The 13,310-nt window shown below is 37.2% G+C and overlaps 1 long non-coding RNA gene across 1 annotated transcript; it reads right to left on the bottom strand.

The window, feature by feature from the left end:
* Positions 1–3,135: 3,135 nt before the first annotated feature.
* LOC135155606 (uncharacterized) lies at positions 3,136–7,754 on the bottom strand. Its single transcript, XR_010294740.1, has 3 exons — positions 7,590–7,754; positions 5,688–5,871; positions 3,136–4,607 (listed from the first exon to the last, which is right to left on the bottom strand). It is a non-coding gene; the product is annotated as an uncharacterized LOC135155606 (long non-coding RNA).
* Between the last annotated feature and the right edge of the window lie 5,556 nt (positions 7,755–13,310).

Raw genomic sequence — 13,310 nt, 5'->3', positions numbered from 1 at the left:
CTCCCATTGCATCTCGGAGCACATCCGATAAGCTACTAGATTTCGTACAGTTGTCAACGGTCAACCACCATTTTCAATACTGTCGTTTATATCGCCAATTTGTGGTATTGGGAGGGTTTTCCCCCATGGACACATTGATGCCCTTGACGCTACTTGACTTTAAACAGAAATAACAGTACACAGTTAACTTTTATGAACAGTGTACATCATCCCCTCTTTTTACCCGTTACAATCAAAACATTTTACGATCATTGAACATCATCACCATTCTTACCCACTACTTCTTTTATGAACCTGTCAACGTTATACCAACGTACCTGCATCGTCCCCAACGTCCAACTACTCGCATCTTCTAGAAGGTCGCCGAACTTCAACATCCATCAAATTTTACGACCGGGGTGTTACGTAATATACAATAGGTCGTAAAAATCTTACCTATACTGCTATACCGCATACATTCGTAATTCCGAAGCTTCGTAATTCCGAAGGTTCGTATTTCCGAAGGTTCGTATTTCCGAAAGTTCGTAATTCCGAAGGTTCGTAAGTCCGAAAACGACATGAGGTTCGTAATTCCGAAGGTTCGTTAGTCCGAAAACAAAGTGAGGTTCGTAATTCCGAAGGTTCGTTAATCCGAAAACCAAATGAGGTTCGTAATTACTACGCCAAGGTCACATCTTTAAATGCTCGGGTTTTCTTGCTAAAAATCTGCAATTTTTTATTGTATTTTTTGCCGGACTTCATTAGATATGTAAACGGAAGTGTTTTTTCATCGATGTATAATGTCCCCAGGAAACATATAGCATCATTTGATGGCATAATTTGGATGAATTCTACACTTTTTGGTGAACGCTGAACGCAGGCGAACTGTCGATAGGTGAATGTACTGAAGGTGGCTCCACTCCATCGGGCTGGTGTCGGCTTGGTTCCTGGTCAACTTACGTACACTTTCGCTGCGTTAACATCGGGAAAGGTTTTGCATTGCTCCACACATGCCATTGTTATCGCCGTGGTCTGATGCGTTGCATGAATCGAAACCGATGAACTAGCGTTTTCAGTGATTACCCGCCAAATATTTTACACTGATTGCCAGAAATACAAGGATCGCAAACACTGTACTGTACAACAATCCCTGATAGCAGAAACTGGTAAAAATGACGTCATAATTACGTCAGTTTAACGACGAGTGTCACGTCATTTTGACGTCGTAACATGACGTCTTATTGACGGGATCTTGCACCCGCGAATAACGTCATTATGACGTCGTATATTGACGTCATTATGACGTCTCCAAGAGTGACTACGACGTCTTAATGACGTCTTAGCAACGTTTTTACAACGTTTTCCTGACCAGTATCAAGGGTCAGATTGACGTCGTGTATTGACGTGATTATGACGTCTTCGAGAGTCAACAACGACGTCTTAATGACATCCGTGCAACGTGTTCCTGACCGGTTTTAGACGTCATATTGATGTAATTATGACGTCTTTAAAAGTCATCTACGACGTCTTAATGACAACTTTGCGACGTATTCCTGACCAGTTTCAGACGTCATATTGATGTAATTATGACGTCTTTATAAGTCAACTACGACGTCTGAATGACGACTTTGCAACATATTGCTGACTAGTAATAGACGTCATATTGACGTCGCATATTGAAATGAATATGACGTCTTTTGGAGTCAACTATGATATCTTAACGTATTCTGACGTGATAATGACCTAAACATTAAATTCTACATGCAATGTACATACACACATCACTTCAAAGACCTTGTCATTGAGGATTATCTATATTTGGTGAATACTGAGGTGGTCTGACAATGTCCAGCATTCCCAGTAACAATATAATGATCCTCCATGCCAGGGCCTTGCATAACTTGTCTCGGTCTCAAGAACATGACCCCCCCCCCCCCCGAAAAAGATTATATACAAAAATGGAAAACGAAATCAAATACATGTACGCATTTCAATTACGAAATCGTGGCAAATATTCTATTAATAAATAAAAGTTGCATAACATATTACCAGCAAAAAAAAAAGGAATACAAAATGTTGAAAACTCTAAATAGATTGAAAAAAATAACACTTTTCTATGAAAATGCAGTATTAGGGTCAAAGGAATGAAATTACAATGTTTGTTATACCAATACATACAATTGTACATGTATAAATACACATTAATACATAACAGAGGCATAATGATCTCCAAGAATAAAGCTTTTTCGTTGAAATTGTAATTAAATATACCTTCAACTTTAGACAACTATGTAATGTAGGTAAAAATATACTGTATGTAAAAAAAAAATACCCGAGTTGGAACAGTTTCAGGATTTATGGAAGCTCGCATTTGGGTGAAAGAATCATGTACATTAATTCTTACGAAATGTTTGGGTTGTATTACACTATCACTTAGGGCCAGGGGTAAAAGACAGTAGTTGCAGCAAACAATTATTTCTTCGGAAAGTCTTTTAAATTAAGGTTAATTGTCAAAATATTGTACATAATCTAGATCTGGGCCCTGTCTTACAAAGAGTTACGATTGATCCGATCAATCATAACTCTATGGAAATCCATCAGTGTCATAATTTTTTTCTACTAAAAATTTGCACAATGTCCTTTGTATGCAAAGAGAAGCGCAGCGATTTTTTGAGAAAACAATGAATGCATGAACATACATCATAGCTAGAAAATATTTTGAACAAACATGCTTAATAGATGTTAACGTTGCTGACCGTCCATAGTTGCGATTGATCGGATCAATCATAACTCTTTGTAAGACGGGGCCCTGGTAAATTAATGTAAACTTGTATCTTTGTAAAATCATGAATTTTGATCTTAAAATCAATAATTCTGATGATCACTAACATAGAAAATCATATGTGGGACAGGACAGTGTATTATGATTGATTTGAAAAATACCAGACATTTGATAGAATTACATGCTTATTTTGCTCATTTCTCAGCAATTACACATTTTCTTCCCGAGCTTTTTGGCACACATCTTTTATATATACATACACTTTGCTGGTAATTCTGTTGGATTCTGTTCGAACTCATTTTAAGATAGTTACTACTAGAGGTGCGCTATTAACTTAAGGCAACTATGTAATGTAGGAAAAAATATACTGTATGTAAAAAAAAAAATACCTGAGTTGCAAAGTTTTCAGGATTTATGGAAGCTTGCATTTGGGTGAAAGAATCATGCATCAATAAGTCTGATGAAAATAGTTTGTGGAACTGTTGTATTACACTATCACTTAGAAGGAAAAGACAGTAGTTGCAGCAAACAACTATTTCTTGAGAAAATCTATAAAATCAAAGTTAATTGTCAATATATTGTACATAATCTACATCTGGTACATTAATGTAAACTTGTATCTTTGTAAAATCATGAATTTTTAAACTTAAAATCGATAATTCTGATGATCGCTGTAAACACAGAAAAGCATATATGTGGGACAGTGTATTATAATCGATTCGAAAAATACCTGACATTTGATAGAATTACATGCTTATTTTGCTAATTTCTCAGCAATTACGCATTTTCTTCCCTACATGTAGCTACGTAGGCTTTTCATGTGAGCTGAGAGATTTCATACCAGATTTCCTTTGCTTGATAAAGTTCTTATGATAGTCTGTGTATCAGCATAGCATGTGTTCAGTGTTTTGAACCCACTGGAGATTGTGCATCATATCTTTATGTATGGAAGTCATTTTGCATCTGCGGTCTCCATGGTTTTTTCAGGATCTATGTGTTGACTAGACCAGTCCCATATTGATATTTTCGTGCTGTGTCACTTTGGAAGGCCGTCTCTAATTGGTTGACTGGTGAGTTGGCAGATGCACAGCCCATCCCACTTTTCAATTATATCATTACGTAATCTCTAACATGTCTAAGATATCCACCAGATCAAGAGGCCGCTTGCACTCGGCTAACGCATGTACACAATCCTCTGCTTCATCATTAACTGGATCTAAACAAAGCCCAGCATACCTAGATCATATTGATACAGTCGTTCAAAGAGCGGTGGCCGTGGCAATGGAACGCGAGAGACAAAAACTCAATGATGACATGGATAAGCGCGAAAATAAATTGTGTGAAATTCTTGATGAAAAGCTCACTAGTCTACACGTTCTTGAAATATCTATCGATACTAAATTGAAGCAACTCCGTGATTTTGAAAAATCGGTTTCTGATAACATGACTAACACCATAATGCTTTGTCAAATAGGCTTGACCACATCGAGCAGTACTCCTGGCGCAATAATATCCGTATCCGTATGAGATTGTTCGAAATGTAGCAAAGCAGATTGGTATCGATCTTACTCCATGTGACATTGATCGATCCCATCACCTTTGCCGACCAACTAGCAGTCATGATGTTCAACCCAAAGGATCATACCCCGGCGTGGCCCTGTAATGCCAACTTAGCAGCTCCACCAATCAATGTGAAATTCACTTCATACAGGCCGAAACAAACGATGATGAAAAATAGAGGAAAATGAAAATGCTCAGGAACAGATGACTGGGTGCAGGCAGGCAAGGCAGTTCAGGTGGGATGAAAATTTATTGGCAGGACACCTTCCGTTTCAAATTACAGCATCTGCAAAAATAACAGAAGAGGAGAAACATGAAAACTTTTTCTACATAAACTATTTATTAATCTTCATTAAAAACTAGATGGTTTCAATATTAATTTCCAATTTATTTTAAATGATTAAAAAATGATGTGGGGTTTGTTACATATTTTATACTTCAAATATTAACATGTTAAGTCAAGTCGGGGGGGGGGGGCATGATGCCCTCAAGACCTTTAACCATCTCTGTATAAGGAAGGAAATTTTAGAATCAATTTATTTGACACATAAAACATATTATTTTTTTATAATTACAATTTTAATTCATGCCTTTTTTATACATGTGTTTTAAATGGTTATGGGGTAACCAGGACTGTCAGGACCGAGAATTCGAACTTCGAGGCTGAAATACAGCCATTCCCTATGCCTGATTTGGCTTAAATTCAGGTCAAGGATCAATTAAATATATATTTTGCAAAAAAAATCTGATAAATTTTGAGGTGGAATTAGTTTTCTGGCATCGCGAGATCGACCAATGCAAAATTTTATTAGCGCTAATTTACCATCTAAACTTGTCATTGAAATTAGAACGTCCAAACCGATCTAGTACCAGTACTAGCACAATGAATCAATCAGCTATGCATGTGCACCAATTCTGTATTTCTTGCATACGTACGTCACTCGAGTTAAAGTTCATGTCATTGCGTTATATAGCGTGGGAATTGTAAGAAAGTGATCCTTCAAAATTTTTACCTTCCAACAATTAACATTTTTTAAGCCTTTGTATGCATTTAGAGTACAAAAGCTTACAAATTGGACAAATTAAATGTTTGCCCCAAAATTATTGTGGGAAGGGTGGATTTTCTAGGGAAATCCATCTTAGTGTACAAAGTTCTACAGGCAACAGAGACTTGTCTACGCTCCGTGAATGAAAATACAATGAAAAAATATCACAGAGTCCTCGAAGTACAGTCATGACCATTAACAGATTATAAGGTGCCCCGAGTTTGTGCACACCCAGATCTGTGTGATTCTGATAATAGAGATTCCCAATGATCCCCCCCCCCAAAAAAAGGCTTTACATCTGAAATAGCCTTCTAACTTACCTACTGCCCGATGCCTCCTATCATGTAGGGCAGCAACGAAGGATCTCCACTCCTGGCATCCAGCGATTCTGGGCCTTCTTCTGGAAACTCCCCCAGGCCAGGTCATATTCACTGACTTCATCTCCTCCTCAACTCCTCATGTGTGACACCGAGACAGGTGGTTTTGTGTCTCCCTCTCTTTCTCCTGAAATGTCAAACAGATCTATTCATTAAAAATCTTACTCAAAATGGTGCTTTTGGTAGAAAAATAATGAATATAGGGCATTTCATGTGACGGCCTTAACCCTTATTAAACTGGGGGGGGGTAAATTTGACCCCCCCCCCTCAACAAATTTCATCACTACGCTGTCGCGCAAAAAATTATGATCGCGCCGCTCACTGACTTTTTACTTTCAAGTCTCGCGCAAATTTTGAGACCAAATCTGTGACGCCCGGGTACGCGGTTACGACATTACGCAACATTATGTAAGTGCATGTCAGACCAAAAATTGCTCATAAACATGATTTCATGTACAAATCCAATGCAAATTGTGTATTTAGCCAAAATTCATAAATTTATCATTATTTCTACTTTTACTGATTAAACTTAATTAATTTTGCCTTGTTTATGATTAGAATTAAGTCTAGAACGATTTCCATCGAAAATACAATAAAAAACAAAATGTAAAAAAACAAAGAAATACATGATTAAAAAAAAAAAAAATACATAAGAAATCAGTCTTGGTACCAGATTTTGTTTCATTCACAATTGTTAGGAATGCTATAAAGAATATTTTCACCCAAAAAATAGCATTCTAGGAGCTTTATTTAGTGAATCAGAGCAAAAAGTATGATTTCATGAATAAATTAGCATAATTAATTCATATAAAATAAAAAAATATGAATTCAGTGAAATTTACCAATGCAACTACGTAGATTATGTCATTCTCTACCATCATGCAAATTTTCGTTGTGATCGTGCAATCCACGGCCGAGATCTTATAAGGGGGGGGGCAATAATACCCCCCCCCCCCCCCGGGAATGACAAGAATCAAAATACCCCGGTAGATTTAGGATTAAAAAAATTGTCAGTACGGTATATCATCGAGGATCTACATAGTAGGATGGGGGATCTCTCTTGTGTTCTTCCTCCGCTAAGGTCGGAGATCGGGTGTCCGGACACTTTATATTTTTGAAGCCTTCTTTTTTGTCTTTGGATTACACTAAAAATATGAATTCAATAGTTATAATCATCTTCAATTTTGTTCTCTCTAATAATTTCCTAACATTTTGAACTAAAAATTGATGAAACTTCGCCCTGTAAATTTTTCCAAATTACTTTCTAAAATTGATCGTCCGGACACACAACCTGTCCGGACATACAACAACTGGGTATACATGTACTATGTAGATCTGGTACAGTTACATAAACTGAACTTTGTGAAATCTTGAAATCTACACTGAAAAATGTTTAAACTGAAGATCACCAACACAGATAAGAGCACGTGGGACAGTTATTATTGCTCTGATTAATGTCGGCCCGACGCTTGCCTTGGCTCGAGTTGACCCGAATCCTGTGCTTTTTTTGCTTATTTCGCAGCAATTACACAATTTCTTCCAGAATCCTTTGGCACATACGGTATATTATTTATAAATATAGACAGACACTTTGGTGGTCATTTCATTGGATTCTGTACGAACTCATTTTGATATCGTTACCACAACTGGCATTTACCTTAAAGTGTGCACTGTGTCTGTGCAGACTTGGGCCCTGAGCCCACCAGCGCAGCCTGTCCTATTCAGCATGCCGGCGCTCGGGGCAGCCACCCCGGCCGGGCAGTGTCAGTGCACGAAATCTAAAGCCAAAGGCAAGCCGCGCTCCGAAAAGAAAATCTTAGTTTAGAAGATGGTTATCTAACTTACTGTTTGGTCTCCTGCGAATGCCTTCGAAGTCGTTATCCAAATCTGAACCGTGTTCAACGGCCATCTTCGTCGCACTTAATTCTCGATCCAAAATTAGGCTGCAACGCAACATGTAACGGCGAAAAACGGGCGCATTCCTTTTTCAAATTAAATGGTTTCGACTGCGCCAGTTGCATGCAGTGCAGCGCGCATGCGCAGGCTCGACGCCCGGCGGCGCGGCGAATTAATTCTGCGGATCATGAATTTTTTATAGGGGGTGAGCCCGGGGGGCGTGCATGGGGGGGGGGGGGTGAGCTAACTAGATAGGGGGTTTGCATGACACCGGGGCATGACACCACTTGCGAAAAAAAAGTTTTAAAATAGATACAAACTTCTTTGACATATAAAGCTTCCTCTTGTTTGGTTTGGTTGGCAACCAGTTAAGAAATTATTATTTTTGCCACTGCTTTTGAAACTTTTTTTCTTTGAAGAATTATATACTTTACCTAATATAAAAAAAATTCTGTACTATTTTTTTTTAGTTTTACTTTTCCTTTTATAAGTAGAAATAGCCTTGCTAACATGGCAAGGTTGAAAAAATGGCAAAATAGTATGTGGCTTTGAAATTAAACTTGTAAATTTCCTCGTCGTTGATTGCAGGGGCGGATCCAGGAGGGGGCCGAGCCGGCCCCGGCCCCCCCTATTTTTTGACAACCTGCAGAAAAAGTGTACTATAGGAAAAACACTAAAGAAAAGTAGGAAAGAGGTATCATACCCAGGATGTGTAAATTTAATACAACCTCGTAACGGCCGGCCCGACCCCGAAAGGAAACAAGAAAAGGGTGAGGGGAAGAATTTGAAAAAGAACTTTATATAAAAAAATTCGCTCGCGCTTTGCGCTCGCATTGCCTGTGCCAATGACTCCCATTCAAGAGGATTAAATGACACTTATATATCCAGATCTGAAATCAATTTGCACACAATATTTTAGCTCGCACATCAAGCTTTAATTATTTTGTTTGTTTTACACAAATTGGTTATATCAATATTTTCAGCTCGCGCTGCGCGCTCGCATTGTTTGATTTGTGAGTTACCTATCCTCTTAGGAAATTTTTTACCAAAATTTGTCAAAATGCTCCTTTATCATGTCAGTATATAAAAAAAATTGAGCTTGTGCTTTGCGCTCGCATTTAATTGTTTGAGACACACAGCTTTTTCTGTATTTAAATAAAAACGCGCTTAGACTGTCCAGTTTTCAGGTCGGAATATCAAAAATTTTGAGCTTGCGCTTCGCACTCTCATTATTTAATTGGTGATACTTGTATCCTCTTCATTAATCACTAAAAACAGTCCTAATTGAGTCCCTTTTCACGTTACTATGATAAAATTTCAGCTCGCGCTTCGCGCTCGCATTGTTTAGTTGGATACTTATCTTTTTCATGATTATAAAATCTCCTCAGAATCTTCAGGTCTAAGGACATAAGATATCAAAGAATTTGAGCTCGCGCTTCGCGCTCGCATTATATATTAAGACCACATGAGATACCTTATCTTGTTTATAACAATAAAAACTAACATATACTTAAGACTTCAGTCTCTAGTTAGGACTACCCCCTGAACCCCCCCCCCCCCAAAAAAAAAAAAAAAATCAGATTATAGCGGCCAATCGAGAAAAATGTTTATGAAAATATTTTTCGGCCCCCCCCCCTATTGGCGAAAGCTGGATCCGCCCCTGGATTGGTAAAATTTGATGTCATAATCACGTCGTAATGTGGTCATATGAAAACGCAAATTTCTTTGTCGTTGTTTGGTAAATAAATGATGTCATAATCACGTCATAATGTGGTCATATAAAAATGCAAATTCATTTGTTTCAGATTGGTCGATAAATGACGTCGTAATCACGTAATAATCTGGTCATATAAGCGAGCAAATTTACTTGTCGTAAATTGGTCAGTAAATGACGTCGAAATCACGTCATAATCTGGTCAAATAAAAATGCAAATGAAAGTTGCCATTCTAAGTCGTCAAAATGACGTCGTAAGAACGTCATAAATACGACGACATGACGAGTATTACCACTTTACGATCAGTTAATGACGTCAAATGATGTTACGACCGTGTCTGCTATCAGGGATGTCCAAACTTAGTGCTTCTACTAGACAGACGAGACAGTCTCAGCAGCAATTGGACTCCTCTCAATCTCAACCACCTCAACAGAGCCTTGTTACTGAACTGACTCAGCATCATGAATTTCTAGACCTTGTAAAAAAAACCGTAAAGGAAGCAGCTGTTAGGGAAGAATTTAAAGTGCTCCAACAAGAACTAGGTAAGCTGTCTTCTCGAATTGATGTGAATGAATCTAACATCATGTCTTTGCTTGTTGAACATGACACTAAATCAAAGAAGATTTGTGAGTTGGAGAAAAAGATATCTGAGCAATCAGAGCAAATATCTGCCCTTCGAAGTACATCTCAGAGTGCAGAACAATATTCAAGAAGAAACTGTGTAAGGGTTTTTGGAATTGCTGAGACTAGTGGAGAAAATACAGATAACATTATTCTTAATATTGCACATGAGAAACTTGGAGTTGAGCTGCACATCAAAGATGTTGACCGTAGTCATCGAGTTGGATCGTCGAAGACCCGGAATGTATCTGAACCTGATACCTCACAAGATGGCCCGACTGCCTCATCTGCAAATAGTTCTTTGGCTGCATCATCATCAACTTCCAAGTCGTCGTCGTGGGCAAGTAAGGTGTCATCGTCATTTGGTAAAGTGACCCACCCTAGACCAATTATAGTCAAATTCGCAACATATCGTGTTCGTCAGGCTGTACTACATGCGCGTCGAAAGCTGAAAAACTCAGGGATTTCAATCTCAGAGGACCTTACGGTAGCAAATTATACCATCCTGAAGACTGCAAGAGAATCGGCAAAAGTCTCAGCAGCGTGGTCCACCGACGGGCGCATTTTTGTTGCTCTTCTTTCAAGCAATGGGTCAACCGTCAAGAAACTTGTAAGATCTGTAGAAGAAGCTAAAAATTTATGATGATGATTGTGAAGGAGTGAATCATTTAGTGACTTGCCAGACCTAATTTCCTGGGAGATACGCATCATTTACAGGGATATTTTTAGACACTTTTATTATTACTGTGTGTTAAGTTGTTAAAGTGTTGAATTCTTTTACTTCATCATTTTAGTTGGGATTGTGTGTGTGATGGGTAAGAAGTTTCCTTGTGGAATATGTGAGAACTCTGTTAAAGTCAACCAAAAGGGATTACAATGTACTACTTGTCGGAAATGGATTCATTTGTCATGTACTAGTGTAACTTCAAATTTATATACTAGTAGTTCAGTGCAATTTGTTGATTGGGAATGCTCCAGATGTGTCCTGCAACGGTTACCATTCTACGATATATCAATGTCATCCACTGCTTCTGAGGATTTATGTGAAAATTTAAATGAAAGGGTAAATATGACCAATGATTTGAAATATAATCAATTGTTAAATACTAAGGGCATGAGATGTATTCAGTTGAATGTCGTCAGCCTACTCAAACACTTGGACGAAGTCAAATCAGTACTGTACAGTAACAACATTGATATCTGTCCCTTGAATGAAACAAGACTAGATGATAGCATTAGCAGTCATGAAATTAATATACCTAATTATACTGTGATACGCAGAGACAGAAATAGGAATGGAGGTGGTGTTGCTACATACATTTGCAATAATATTGATCATCAGCAACTGTTTCACAACTCCATGGAAAATCTTGAAGCCATTCTGATTTCTATTAATCTGAAAAACTCTAAACCATTGCTACTTTTGAATTGGTATCGACCTCCTAACTCGAAGAGTGATATCCTTTCAGCATACGACAATTTGTTAACATTTATGGATGCTTTTAATTGTTCTGAAATCTTGATGGGTGATATTAATATTGATATTAGCAAACACCCAACAACAGGTGAGAGAAAGAAATACTTGCAGATAAATAACATACATGGTATGCACCAGATTAATACAGTTCAATATACAATGGTAACAAATGAGACATCAACACTTGTCGATCATATGGTCACAAATTGCCTTGATAAAGTAAATGCCTTTGGTGTAATTGATAATGGTTTAAGCGATCACTCGATGAGCTATTTATCATGGAAATCTTGTAAAAGTGTCCAATCGAGTCCAAAATATGTTACATTTAGAAAATCTAATGGAATTGATATGGATTTATTTACAGCAGATCTGAGAGCTCAAAATTGGAATGATGTTGAAGGTTATGGTAACATTGATATAGCAGTTAACAAATGGGAGGAGCTTCTGTTAGAGGTTGTCAACAAACACATGCCTTTGAAAACCAAGCGTGTGAGAAAGAAACATTCCCCTTGGCTTAATGATTCAATATTTGAACTTATAAAATCTCGTGATAAAATGAAAAATAAGGCAAGGCACAAAAAACAGGATGTTTACTGGAATGAATATAGACGCTTAAGAAATAAAGTCACATTAGAGATTAGAAAAAATAAAAAGAAGTATTATTCTGAGAAATTAAGTGAATGTAAGGACCGAAACAAATCTTGGAAAATTTTGAAATCTTTTGTACCTAACAGAAGCTCCTCTCCACCTCTTATAAGTAATGCACATGATAATATCACTCTAGCAAATGATTTTAACAATCACTTTGCAAGTATTGCTGAAAAATTAAGGTCTGGTGCTGAAAACTTTAATGACGATATAGAAACTTATTGCAATGGAAATACAGGTACATTTCGTGAAACTTTTGTTCTATCTCCAGTGTCAGAAATCGATGTGTTGAAATTAATTTATTCTTTAAAAAATAAAAAATCTGTTGGCATTGATGGCATTAGTTCATTCATTTTGAAAGCAGCTGCTCCAGTAGTGCTTAGATCTTTGACATTTCTGATAAATGAATCCATTACAGAAGGTATAGTCCCTAAACGTTGGAAAGTAGCCAAGATAATACCATTATTTAAAAAAGGTGATAAAACACAACCGGACAATTATAGACCAATTTCGCTACTGCCATGTGTCTCTAAACTTTTGGAAAAGATAATTCAACAGCAAACAATTCATTATCTTCATGCAAATAATATTTTAACAAAAGAACAATCAGGATTTAGATCTAAGCACTCGACATATGCACTGCCCTGATTAAGGTTACAGATGAATGGCTCAGATCTCTTGATAACAAAATGTACACTGGAACTGTTTTTGTAGACCTGCAAAAAGCATTCGACACTGTGGATCATAAGATCCTCTTGCATAAGCTTGAGAGAATTGGGATTACTGATATAGCACTTAACTGGTTTAAAAGTTACTTATCAGGTAGAGCAATTATCACATCAGTAAATGATGCAATGTCAGAGGAACAGCCTCTCAAATTTGGTGTTCCACAAGGGTCCTTATTAGGTCCACTGTTGTTCCTTATATTTATAAAAGATTTGCCCAAATGTTTCAACAAATGTTCTGTACATTTATATGCAGACGATTATGTGGTATATTTTTCACATGAAGAACCATAAGTTTTACAAAGAACAATGAATAAGGAATTGAAAGTACTTGAATCGTGGATGAAGAAAAACAAGTTAAGAATAAATTGTGACAAAACTGTTTGTATGTTGATAGGCTCGAAAAAAATGCTTACTAAGAATGGTTCTATAGATTTAAACTTAAATGGTGTTCGCTTAACACAAGTTAAAAGTTTCAAATATC

The sequence above is a fragment of the Lytechinus pictus genome, chromosome 10 (assembly GCF_037042905.1).
Source record: "Lytechinus pictus isolate F3 Inbred chromosome 10, Lp3.0, whole genome shotgun sequence".
NCBI classification, from domain to species: Eukaryota; Metazoa; Echinodermata; class Echinoidea; order Temnopleuroida; family Toxopneustidae; genus Lytechinus; species Lytechinus pictus.
This window is presented reverse-complemented; position numbering and strand designations above follow the sequence as displayed.